Source organism: Limulus polyphemus, unplaced genomic scaffold, assembly GCF_000517525.1.
Source record: "Limulus polyphemus unplaced genomic scaffold, Limulus_polyphemus-2.1.2 Scaffold1644, whole genome shotgun sequence".
NCBI classification, from domain to species: domain Eukaryota; kingdom Metazoa; phylum Arthropoda; class Merostomata; order Xiphosura; family Limulidae; genus Limulus; species Limulus polyphemus.
The window spans coordinates 8,859-23,109 of NW_013667254.1; the positions used below are offsets into that span (position 1 = coordinate 8,859).

Sequence of the window (14,251 nt, forward strand, 5' to 3'; positions counted from 1 at the left end):
AAACACACTTGTATTAAGTTCAGGAAATGTTTATCTTTACGTCTGTCCTAAGTCGCGTTTCTGAGGTTTACAACTTCTAAACATAAAGTAGAAATAGCGTGCTTCATATTATTAAAAAAAGAAGAAGAACTTAAAGTGGCCCTCAAATGTGATTTGTTCCGAGACAAAAGTAAATATTTCCGCTACGAGTCACGTGGGTCGTAACAGGCCAATGGTTAGCAGACGTCTGTCGCTGTTTAAAAAACAAAACAGCACAACTCTGGAAAAAACAAGGATATTGTTGCTCAACAACTATTGACACTCTTTATTGTGCCCAAACATCAAAAGAGAGCTAGGATTATCTGAAAAGCTTTGACATCGCCGATTCGCAGTTGTTGAAATGCAAACATAAGTAAGTGGGTGTCTTTGTAATTAAATTCTCACATCAAAAAAGTTGAATTAACTAAGTGCTGTGTTTAACGTAATCAAGTCGAAATACATCAGGAAGATTTGTTTAATATATCTTAACTTTTGATAAACATAACATAAAATGTAAAAAAAAAAAAATGCTAAAAAACGTGTATGTATTACAAGGTAGTATGCAGGCATACTAAATGTTTTCTTCCCCCTTATTTAATATCAAGTTTTTCAAGTTATTTTGTATATGTAATTGAATGTAGTTTAACACAGAACACTAGTCAAGGAAGTAGCTAAGTTCCTATTGCCATAGTTACCTATTGTTCCAAGTCATTCACCTATGGTAACACGTGTACCTTCTCATGTAAAAGATTTCTATAAATAAAAGCATACTATGTGCAAGTAGACAGCAATCTTTTTCACTGGTGAGTCAGGTAACATCTTGAGGTTCCAACTACTGATTTTTCAATGTCAACGGTCAACAGTACACTGGGAAAGAATAAAATTGTTGTTTTGTGTATATGTTTTTTTTTTCATTATGAGGCAATTATTCAAATAGATTTATAGAAATTTACTTTTCCTTTCAGAGCTATCAATCCTCTAGTCGTCCTTCATCACACTTGTCTTTGATTTTGGGGAATAATAAGGATTGTTTTACAATTTTACACATTCCATGTAGTATATTTCTTTCACAACCCAGTCAAAGTAAAAAAAAATTCAGATTTACTTCAACGAAATATTTTCTGTTAGCCTCCTTTTATTCAGCAGAACTTATAAGATAACTTAGAAGAGAAATCAGTGCACATGGAAATACCAGAGTAGATAGAAAGGAGAAAATCTTGGTGTCATAACCACAGGATTTATTTTTTTCAGAGTTTTTTGTTGGCAACTCATTATTCTGCAGCCCAGGGGCAGGGACCTAGCACTTGTCTGAATGTAGGAGCAATTGAATATGCCTACCATCCTTACCCCAACATTTTGGACATCTCAGCCTGGTGTTGGCCGAGTTTGTGCTACTCCACAGGTCCCTGTTTGTCAAGTTGAGCAAATTTATCCCCTGACATTTAAGGATGCATATCCTTAAACATTTCAGACAAGTCAATGTCAGGAATGAATGAATTCAGGGTTATGCAGTGCAATGCCTGATGCTGAATATACATGATAAGGTGGAAGAAGCTAATATTATTGTCCAAAAGATGTCCAGTGGTGGAGCAGCATGACAGATCTGATAATTAGCTCAGATGCCAATTATGACCTTTTCTTGGCTGAGTTACCAACAGCTTGGATAGTCACCTGAGTGCAAGATCAATAATGAAATATAAAAAGCACTCCTTGCTTTCCAAGCTATCAAGTGGTGTTTAAAAGTAAAATGTATGTACTACATTGCAAGATTGTCATTTGATTATTAAATATAGGATGGTTTGTTTATTCAAAGATTACCTGGACAGAAAGGGCATTGTAACCCCTTGTAAACCATCAGTGAACTATTACTGAATTTTCATGAGAAGTATCTGCAGAAAATAAATCCACAAAGAGTAGCTCAAGTATTAATATATGTTGAATGTAAACCTAGAGTATCCAGTGTTTTATTTTGTAATGATTGAATATTTTCAATCATGTAGACTGAAATATTTTATAAGCATATTTTGCCAAATATTGTCTTAACATTTTTTTCAGTACAAGGTGCAGATAAAATGCATGAGAATGCAGACTGTGAGTGTACAGCCTGAGGCAGGAAGTAACACCTGCATGCTGCAGCTTTCATATCACACCTGACCTGTAATAATCTTGTACCTGAAGAGAGATTCATAGAAGTGATGTATTGATTTTAATTAATTCCTTAGATCAGAAGTTAGAAGTTGGCATTTATACAGTGGCTAACTCATGTATTTGTATGGGAGCCAGTATCTGCAGTATTCCCCTCTCTTTTTCTGTCTTACTGGACTTGGGTTCTATATAACAACCATACAATAGTAAAGGTAATGTGGCTTGGTTTCAGGGTAGCTGTGATAGTTGTTATAGTGGTCAAGCAGTTGTGGACAGTACAGCTGACTGATGGTCAAGCATAAAACCCAATCAAGCCTAGGAAACCATAATATCAATAGGTTCAAAGGATACATTTTATATAGGCAGTGTACACTTGATAATAAGCAAAGCCTTTAGAAATGTCACTCGACCACAGTAATAGTTTTCAAACTTAAACCCATGCTTCTAGCCAACTTCTGACAAACCAGAATTCACTTGACTTCAAATTTTAATCCTGACTTGATCTGGCTATTTTGTTCTAAGATCAGGTTCCATCAGTTATAACTATGACATTGATTACAAAATCTCTGGGATCTAGGTCATCTCCTCGGCTAATGTCAATGTGTGGGTCTCTACATCTTCTGTTGCAGATCCACCATCACCTAAGCAGTCCCCCACCAAGACTCAAAAGTCAAAGAAGCTGGAAATCTCAAGAACTCCCATTACAGCTATCACCAACCATCTCACACTTGCACAAATTCCTATCCTGGAGCAACACTGTCAAACTTAAGCCACAAAATGGGTGAAGGTTTGAGCACTCTATAATAGAGAAGAGATCAGCTGTTGAAACAGACATAACCACCATTACAGCTGGAATAGGAAGCCAAATGGCTTCGGGCAGAGCTAGCCTAGGCACGTAAAGTCCTAGTAAGTGCCATGAAGATCACCATTAGACTGCTGCAACCAGCAAAAAATCAACCACATACTTTGAATAACTGTATGTGTGTGTGTGTGTTGTAAATATTTGTAAAGAAAACTTAATTTTGACTTACATTTCATGTTCATAATTTGAACAAATGCATATTATAATATTTCTGAGAGTTTTTTGTTATGGGATTGTATTGTGTTTTTTTGCCCATTTCAGTTATTGTTCAATGGATTGTTTTGTGTCCGAGATATTTTGTTTAATGACTTTTGTAAAAGAGTTCACTTAAAATTAATTTTAACATTAATTTTTTTATTGAATACTAAAACAGGTTATTATGTATAATATTCATTTATTTGCATTGGAGGGTTTATCTTGAATTCTGGTAAGTGCTGCTTTTATGATGGGTTATTTTATTTTGTATTTTAATCAAACAACAAAGAGATTTGTAATTCTGATTTTAGTATATTCCTTTTTTATTAATTCAATTTGATATCAAAGACTTAATGTGTTCTTCTTGTGCTTGCCTTTAACGTAAAATTATTTAATTTGTATATTTTTAGTTCATTATGTTTTTTTATTTTATGTTGTGAATTATTTTTAAATGTCAAAAAAATGACTTAATGGGATTCTGAGTTTTATGTTGAAAAGTTATGTTCTTAGTCTTACTTGTTTGTGTTTCCCAATAAGTTTTACAGGAACGAGAGAAAGTTCCACTACTGTTTTGACCAGTGAATACTTGCTTTAATCAGGAAAAGGAAAGTAGTATGCAGGTATACTATGTGTTTTTTAACCAATTGTTTAACATAAGCATTTTCCAAAGTTTTCCTACATGTAATTATATGTAGTTGAACACAAAACATTGGTCAAAGAAGTAACAAAATTCATTTTGTCCCAGTTACCTATTGTCCTGGGTAACTTACCTAAGGTATCACATTTACATTCTCAAGGAAAAGATTTATGTAAAGAAAAACATTCTATATGCAAGCAGACAGCAATCTTTTCCATTTGAGGGCCACGTGATACCTTGAGGGTACAACTTCCTTATTTTATATTGGGAATGACCAAGAATGACGTAGGTAATGCATATGTCCTGGTAAATTACGGCATTATTGTATCGTGTACATGATGCTATTTTTTCCCAGTCTGGGAGAGTTCTTCCCAAAGATTTACTTGACTATCGAGAGTTCTCAAACATTAAAGGTGTCTGCCATCTTTCATGACACTCATTGTCTTAAATTGTTTGGTGAATAAATAAATAATGTTTTACATTTTAACACACTCTGTCCAATCTCTTTCTTTCACAACTCAATCAAAATCAGAATATTTCCAATATACGGACTGTATATATTAACCATACGTCGACGAATGTAAATATTCATAATATAAATGAAACATGGAAAATTAAAATAATTACCATGTTTAATGTATATTGTGAACACTTGCATTCGTCTAGTGCTAACGTATACATTATTTGTATTTATCTTCGTATTCTTTTCCAACATCAATATTGTAATTACTTTAACCATACCCATTATATTTTATTTGACACCTTTGTTTTGATTTTGTATAATTGACTGTCACCAGTGTAAACATTGTTATAGTTCTACACCATTATAAAAAGTAACTTTAAAGTCTAAATAAAGCTTGTAATAGTTTTTGGGTGCCAACCAGCTTAAGCAGAAAATTGCTCTCGCAGAACACCTCTTCAACAGATATTTGAAAAAAACATTAGTTTTTAGTTTCATGCAACCAGAACACACTAAATTTCTTTTGCAACTTTCTTTGAATTCATAAAATATTAAACTAATATTTGCAATGCAAGTTTCAGCAAACATGCAATTTCTAACTCTATTTGCCTTTACTTAGGAGTGTATTATTTTGATTATTATGAAAAATGATTGTCTCAAAAATTAGAACATAACACATATCATTAAATCTTGACTTCACAAAATGTTAATCACTGCATGAATATCAGGTTTATCATACAGTAATGTCAAACACTGCATTGACGAAAAAGTTTAAGAAGAGAATCAGACCTTACAAAATATTCCACTAGACACAGGATATTTCATTGGGCCCTCGGTGGCTCAATGATAAGTCTGGGTGCTTATAGCGCTAAAAATCTGGTTTCAATACACGTGCTAGGCAAGGCAAAGATAGCCAATTGTGTAGCTTTTGGCTTAACAACAAACTTCATTGAAAACTAATACTGAATTTGCCAGATACACATACCTTTAGTTGATTTTGAATATATTATTTGACAGATTCTGAAGCTTTTATTTGAACAAAAACTTTATTACGTTAGTGTTCAAAATTACTTGTGTATTTCTCCAGGTCGTAACCGGATAATCACACTCCAAACACGTTCTTCCAGTATTTTCAATAATTCCTTATTAATATACGGTTGGAAAATTAACTTTCTAAGACGTGCTTTTCACAAGTTTACTGACTTTGGTTTCCTTTGCATCTGAAATCAATGTTTTTTGGACTGGCTGTCATGTGGAAGTTTTATTAATATTCTTTGCACAGAATGGCTAGAGATATTCAGTCAAATATATGCTACTACTGAGGAAATGAGTCAATTAGAAATGACATCTGTTGCACTTTTCAAGTCTGCATAACCATCATTTCCTTTTGATTGGTCAGTAACGGTTGGTGATCACAATTATTCCTGGTGATGGATGCATTCCCTTTCGATTGTCACTGTTGGCATCCTGATAACAGTTATCTGTACACCTAATATCATACCACTTGGAAAGTCTGAGTGATCCTTCCTCTTGTAAACTAACAAGATGACTATATTTCCACTTGACACAATACGTGGGCGTTTACTCTTCATATGCAAATACATACAGCATTCTACAAATGTGGCCAGTCAATGCACATTGTATATATTGTTTTAGTTAATCTTCAGATTTAAACGTGGTAACTTAATTTTTATATCATCCTTAGTTCACATATGAAAAGAGTTGTTTTTCAAATCTCTGATTTTAGCCGGAAAACAGTATAACAGCGAAAGAGTTAAATTCTACTACAGTGTATCAGCACATAAGGCAAAAAAAGTTTTTTCATTTTGAGAGCGAAAAGATCATTTTAAAATTTAGGTGCAAAATGTTCTGGTATTTTCTTTGAACGTAAAGGAACAATTACAGTATATGTGAAATGAAAACAACAATAACTTGGACAGTGACACACTATGTTATTATAAATTGGAGAGATTTATAATAAAAGTACGAGTTTATTATACTAAGCTATACCTATTTAAAATAGGATTTGTCGCTAAGTTATTCTTCTGAGAAATAATTTTGGTGAATATTGTGAAGAAAAGCAAAATTTTAAACTAGTTTCGATCTCCGTTTCACATTTATGTCTAAACCAGATCACATTCAGTGTGGTTGTATTATGTATTTCTGATACAAATTGCTTTTATCGACGACTTTTAACGTAGTTACGTTCTTCTATTGCTCTGTATAAAACTGTACTGGTTTAAATAGTTCATTCCCGCTAAATAAAAAAAATATTCATGAATAATAACACAAAATTCCTTAGTAACTTAAACAGTACAATTATTCGAGCTGTGTATAAATCTTTAATATAAATATGTCTGTTTGTTTGAATTCATGCACAAAGCTACACAATGGGCTATCTGTGCTCTGCCCACCACGGGTTTCGAAACCCGGTTTCTAGCGTTGTAAGTCCGCAGACATACTGGGGGGGCAATATCAATATGAATCTAACAAATTTAAAATTTACTTTGTTATCCTGAAATATGTGATGAACTTATAACAGGGTTATTTCTATAGCTACATGTAAAAAAATTATAAAAATTAACTGTGAAACTAAAACGTGTTTTCTAGAATACGTTCACCACTACGTTTGTGGATTTTAAACATAAGAGTATGTTAATACATCAATCACAGTTACTTCCAACAAGATCGAGAATTATATTTCCAGTTTGAAAATGATTAAAAAATCTGAAAATAAAGTCGTCCCCTTTTTTTAAAGCTTCTTGAAAACTTAAAAACACCCAATCTAAAAGCAAGAAAAAAATAATACACGTGCCACGCTGTTAGTAGTTCTCAGAAGCTCTAGAGACACAAGTTATAATTATTGTTGTTTACACAATAGCTAGCAAGGACAGTCAGCTCTTTGTCGGTGCCACAACAGCGTATCCAGGATAATCACTTAACGACGGTTGCCATAGCGATAGACACGTATAGACACAGTATAAAATCCAATAAATATACAGGCTTGAATATATAGTGTGATGAACGGTGTTCAACTCCCATGGATCAAAGAAATCGGTCTTCACAATAAAGATTATTACTTCATATGAAAGCAAATACTTACCATTGAAAAATATTTTTAAAGAAAGGATACATGACGTATATAGCAGCAGTTGGATCACGATAACTACATTATTTTTGTATCATCATGATTAAGATAGGAATGAACCCATAAACTTCCCATCACCGTTGATAAGCAACACAATGGGATATCTGCGATCTGTCAAATGTGGGGAATCCGTAAACTAACTGCTGACCTATTGAGGGACAAGAGTGTAAGAAGAATGGCATGCCCTTCAAATAGCCTGCTCGTTTTTTCTGCTCGTGATGAGTGTAAAGAATTATTTAAAAACGTCTTTATGTAAGAACTTCAGTTGTATTTGATTTACATAATAATAATAAATTAATCTTCACGGATATGAAAAGAACGAATTTTATTTAACTTAATCAATATATATCGATTACGAACTACTACAGAGAACTGTACGCAAGCGTCAGTGGTTTACTTAACTCCCTTTCAACCAGTGTTAACCAAGAATTTAAACTAAAACACTTTAATAGTATGCCTACAAATACTACTCATAGTAAATGCGTGACTTTATTCACACTTTCTATTTTTCGTATTTTTCTAATGTATACACAAAATCAACGGATTTAATACGGCATTGAAACATGTGAACTCCGTCTAAATAAATAAAAGTTTGAACCTTTGTTTGTTTAAAAGTTAAATGAATTGTTTCGAAACAGGTAACTGGATTTTTATCATTCTATTAATCGAATGTGTACAAGCTAGATGCATCATTGGACCGACCTCGTACTGGAGAAGGAATACTGACTATAATTTCGAATTTGCTATGTGAATTTATACGACATATGGCAAGCTTTAAGTAGAATATAAAAGTTTGCTGTACCCAACAAATCAGATGAGTCACAGAGGTATATTTACACAAGATACATCTGTGAATTGACGACGTCGGTCTGACTCTGACAAGTCGGAGTGCAAAGTGATATTCGTGTGAAAAATAAAAATACTTTTGTTCATCGTACAATTTGCGCAACGAACTTGCATAACCTCTAGAACTTCCAAAATGTAAATCTACAGTTTTTCAGTGTCCTCGTGTATTGTATCTGATATATACTCTTTCTCAACCATAAACTGTCATTAAATCAGCAACACAGGGTAAAATAAATTGATTATAATTCTGAAATCAAATACATAACATAATGTTGAATAACCCTCTGTAAAAGATCGTCGCATGTGCACTTTAACCCCCACCCGTGCACATAGGATTAAAAAGCCAATAACTCAATTTAAAAAGTAAAATTATAGTCAGAGTTTAATTGGGGTCATAACTAACTTGATCCACGTGTAAAAATTTCCTGGAAAATTACTGTAGCCTAACCAGAGGGCCACGAGTATTTTAAATATGTTTGTCTACTTTCTAAAAGCAGACTATATATTTTTTCTTGGATATAATAGCAACTTGGTTTCAGGACCACCTGCTTCTGATACGCTTTTAGTCGTGACTTTCAGAAACTGATACGTGGCTAGTTGCATTCTACACAACGTGACAAGACTTCCCATTTAAAGTAAGAAACATGACAGATCAAATTAAGTAATTATTTTCATATCATCTGTAGATGTATACGAAGTACATTTATGGAAGATAAGGTCACATTGTCTGTCACGTTATAGGTAGACGCGTTTTCTTCCACTACCGAAATTTGAACTATGCCCAGTTTAAGAAATCGATCACAGTGTCTAGGAAGCTATTACACTGCTTTAAAGACCTGATTCAATTATTGGAATACTGTTTAACAAAACTCTCAAGAAAAACGCGTTTAATTGTTTGTACTCACTGGAGAACGAGGAATTTTAAGGAATCTGCTTTATATAAGCCTTATTGATGGGGTTATGTTCTAAGACATCTCATTGGTGTTTGTACAGATAAAAACTTCCTGGTTACATACTAAGCCTTAATAACACTAGTACAGAGAAAAACTTCATTGTTACATACTAGGCCTTAATAGCACTAGTACAGATAAAAACTTCCTGGTTACATACTAGGCCTTAATAACACCAGTATAGAGAAAAACTTCCTTGTTACATACTAGGCCTTAATAACACTGGTACAGATAAAAACATCCTGGTTACATGCTAGGCCTTAATAATCACTGGTACAGAGCAAAACTTCCTGGTTACGTACTAGGCCTTAATAACACTGGTACAGATAAAAACATCCTGGTTACATGCTAGGCCTTAATAATCACTGGTACAGAGCAAAACTTCCTGGTTATATACTAGACCTTAATAATCAATTCGTTTTCGATGTGTCAGCTATGTTATAATGATATTAATATGTTGTATTGTAACGTTCCAGAAAATGGGGACCAAAATAAACGAGACAAAAAATAACGACAGCGTTTTCATTTAAAATACAGTGCTCCAAGTCTCTTCCTTTTTGGTCAGAAAATGCCATTTTTATCTTCATACGGAGCCCTTCTGGAGGTACATGGTTATCTTAATTCCCAATATAGACCTGAAGAAGCTCTTAATTCTCGAGAAATAATTCTGTCATTTTTTCTTCTTTTAAAATATGACACATTCCACATATATTCAAGTACGGAGCCGGTAATTATTTATAAGTTTAAATTTCATAGGAGAAAGTTCAACATAAGTTTTAAAAAGGTCATGAGCACTGAACGCTAAAATTAGGATGATACACATACGCATATTAAATCATAATTTTTCCTCGTTTTTTGATGTAATAGTTCGTTTTTCTGACTTATTGTGATTAAATAGTCTTAAATGTTTATATGTAACAGAAAATCGCTCGAATATTATACTTTCAGTATAAATATACACACACTATCTTGTGTGCGAGTGGACTGGAACCGCTAGGTAACTACAATCTACTTGAATAATTTCCCTGGGTTCTAACGATCTTATATCCTTTTATTCTTTAAACTATACTAGTTTTTGTTATAGCTTCATATCAATAAATAAACATCACTAGCCATTTTCAACATTCAAACTAAGCGATCAACTACATTGTTGCATTTGATCTACAACATCACTGGCCGTTTTCAACATTCAACCTCAGCTATCATATGTGTTGCATGGTTAGTCCTAAAACGTAACTAAATTAAATAATAGGTTGAATAATCGCCACGTTTTTTATATATATATACATTTTTTTAAAAGATGATGTTTCGAGCTATCACTCTTCGTCAGATAGTACAGTTTACAACAAAGGCGCATGCGCAGAATTCAAAGAACTTGCGTGCGTAGTATTTTGAATGTTGAGCGTGAAAATTCTAAGCAAAATTACATCTATTACATAAAAATTACAAGTCATGAAAAGATAAAACAGATAGGAATTCAAATTTAAACAAAAAAAAAAAAGGAAAAATAGAAATCTACAGGAAAGAAAAGCGTTCTTTTAAACCAGCTGGTTGTAGGATCCCCAGATTGTCTTTCTCTAAAACGCAACTAGCAATTTTCAACATTAAAACTTACCTAACAACATTACTTTTCACATGAGGTGTATCCTGGTGATGCGAAAAAATTATCCTGTGGATATATTTTTGTCGTAATTATTATTTAGATACTGTTTCACATTAAATCTAATCTATATATATATATATATACGGTAAAGCCATACACTGGCAAAATTAACGACTTTAAATATTAAACCCTAATCAAATCAAGCTACCCGTTAATAAGTACTTAAATATGCTGTTCTTAAGTTATTATTTCTATTTTCATAATAAGTAAAATACATTGTTAAAACTATTTAGGTTTTATGAGATTGGGAATTCATGGTTATTTCTAAAATACATTGTTCTGAAATTTTGAAATCCATTTTGTCATTAAGTGAGAAAGTTCTTTTTTTTTCGCTTAATTATAGCACCAACAGCCTCATACTTCAACTACATTGTCTGTCTGATAGCTTCCGGCTACTACAACTATAATGTACAAGAGACGCTACACTCTTACGGTCAACATACGTACTAAACATGCTCCTCCGCATTCATGGAACCAGAACCAAGGAACCCTTCAAGCGGTGAAAGATGAAGAGAATTACGGCTAAATTTTCAAAGAAAATTACAGGAAATATCACCACGATTTCAAGTAAAATGCGGTGAGATGTAAAATTCGATGCCTAGTTGAGTAAAAAAAAACTACGTAAATAGCTTTTTCTTCAAAAATCGTCTATGGGAAGGCCCCGGTTACATAAAATAAAATTCTTAAGTTTGTGAAGCGCATACAAAATACTTTACGTTTTTAACGCAAAGAACCAGCTCATGGAAAATAAAAAAAGAAAGAAATAAACATAGGTTAAATTTACCCCATGGTTGCTAACAGTTTAGCGCTTACATGATCCATTCCTCATTCATACCAAAATTTATGCATATACATATAATAATGGAATTGCATTCAACATAAATTGTTGTCACAGTTTAAAAAAAATAGTTGTTTTGGAATATATGTTGTTATATACATGTATATATATATATATATATATATATATATATAACTAGGACTCGTAAGTTATACTGATATATTTTCATCTGAGTTGTTCACCATATTGGTTAGGCCTATCACGTTGTGTAATGAGAATATTATATGAAAGTTTGGTAAACGGTCAGGCTATAAACATAGTCTTCTAAAGAAAATGAAGATAATTAACTTGAGTAATGTGAACTTGGAAAACTTTTGAAATTAGTTGTCCAGCCAAAAAGTTCCTCCTTGTAAACGTTCATGAGTTACTATTCAGTTACTGTTTCTATTGAGGCCTAACTATTAGAATCTTTATCCCGTTTAAATGTAAAGTGAAACTATTTGAAAATTATTGTTTTATTCATTTGTTCTTTCCCACACTGTGCTGCCAACATAACACATGGTTAGTTGAAGCTCTATCACCAGTTTAATCTTTCGGATTTACACTGTATAGTGTTCTCCAAGTACATTTTTACATACAGAAACAAAAATAAATAGCATGTTTAGATCTTTAAATGATACCAGATTGGGATAATGTTTGATAAATCTCACAAAATATAAACCATATTAAATGTTTTTTCCTAGGTTATAACAACCTGATGTAGTACGATGATCACCAGTGTATTTTCATTGTTAATTATTGAAGTGACATTTGATTGAATGCTCACTTAAACTGTTGTGCGTGTTGCTCTTACATTTCACTGCAGTATAGTAGCTTAAAAATTGGAATACTTTGTGTTTAACTCATATATATATATATATATATATATATATATTAATTCACAAATACTGCATCTCGGAAGTTTATATTACTGCTCATTTTGCATTGCTGGCTGAAAGTTTCAAAGAACAGATGATGCCTATATTTGGAGGTTTTCTCTACACGGGTTCAACCCGCCCTATTCGTGGGCAAGAGTCCACTTTGCTAAGTCAACAGATGTTTTAATTATGCCTAACTATGCGAATTCTTATGTTTTTGTAAGTCATTTCTTTGAAATGTATTAAACGGTACTAAGTTGACGCCTTTCTTCTTCAACGTGCTTAAGTAAACATGTGGTATGGGACAGCTTCTGATTCGAACACAGGAACGGCTATAGATTTCAACAGAACTTACAACCAAATATTCATAACCAACAGCGAAATACTAGCGTTATCCACATGATAAACTTTAAACTGCCATTTCTAGTACAATTCATAAAGTGTTTTACAAGCGTTTCATTTTTATCCTACATAACCAGAGTGTGTTATGAAATTCATCTATTGCACCATCTTTCTTCCGAAAACCCTCTGGTAATGTGTAACTCTTAATAACTATTCGTATTATGGTAAAATAACAGACAAGCCTATAAAACTAAGTACCACTAGACTAAGGCCTAGGTTTATCATCTCCACTACCATATGTTGACCTTTTGTTACTAAGTTCGCACTACATTAAGGGAGTGTTAAAAATGACTATTTTTACCTACAGTTTTTAATAATCTATATACATTTTATAGTTTTGTCTGTTGTATTTCCATATAACTACATCGCAGGGTGTGGATAGATCTTCACCAAAATTTGTATGGAGGTTCAATAGGTCCATGCGGGGGTACATACAAATTTTCAGTTGTGCGTTTTGCGGTTTTTATGGGCATTTTTTACCACTACCTGGCGCCCTGTATATGGATCTTCACCAAATTTGGTATGGAGGTTCATTGAGTTCATGGGGAGATACATACAAATTTTCAGTTTTGTATTCTGCGTTTTGCGGTTTTATGGACGTTTTGCGTTTTTTACCACTTCTTTCTTGTCCCGTTGATGGATCTTCACCAAATTTGGCATAAAGGTTTGTTGGGTCCATGCGGAGATACATGCAAACTAGCGATTTCACATTTTGTGTTTTGGACGGGTACTACGGCTAGTTAAGCAATAATATTTATCAGTGTGAATCTAACAATATCTGACTTTCGAAATCCATATTCAAAATTTGGTGATTTTAACAACCTCAATATTATGACCTAAATGGTATCCCATTTCCTGTAGTTAATGGCTTATGTGCTAGATCTGTCGACTCACCACAGTGTTTCTGGAGTTACTATGTAGGAAAACAGCAAGAAGGTAATGAAAGTATTATTTATAAGACGGTGTGAAAATAATTACTGCGAACCTTCTATTATTGTTTTACTAAGATTCGAACTATGCCTAGTACCGTTGACCTATTTCTATATTAAGCTAATGTTGTTCTAATATCCAGTCACTTTTCTATGATGTCTGTGGACTTACAACGCTAAAAAGCGGGTTTAGATACCAATGGTTGACACAGCAAAGATAGCCCACTGTGTAGTTTTCTGCTTAATTACAAACAAATAAACACTTTTTTATGTTTGTTTGTTTTTGAATTTCGCGCAAAGC

At 33.1% G+C, this 14,251-nt stretch overlaps 1 long non-coding RNA gene across 1 annotated transcript; it reads left to right on the forward strand.

Annotated features, from left to right (window-relative positions):
* Nucleotides 1-269: 269 nt before the first annotated feature.
* On the forward strand, nucleotides 270-11,541 carry LOC111087018. The gene is made up of 3 exons (XR_002611739.1): nucleotides 270-391; nucleotides 3,758-3,840; nucleotides 11,268-11,541. It is a non-coding gene; the product is annotated as an uncharacterized LOC111087018 (long non-coding RNA).
* The last annotated feature ends 2,710 nt before the right edge of the window (nucleotides 11,542-14,251 follow it).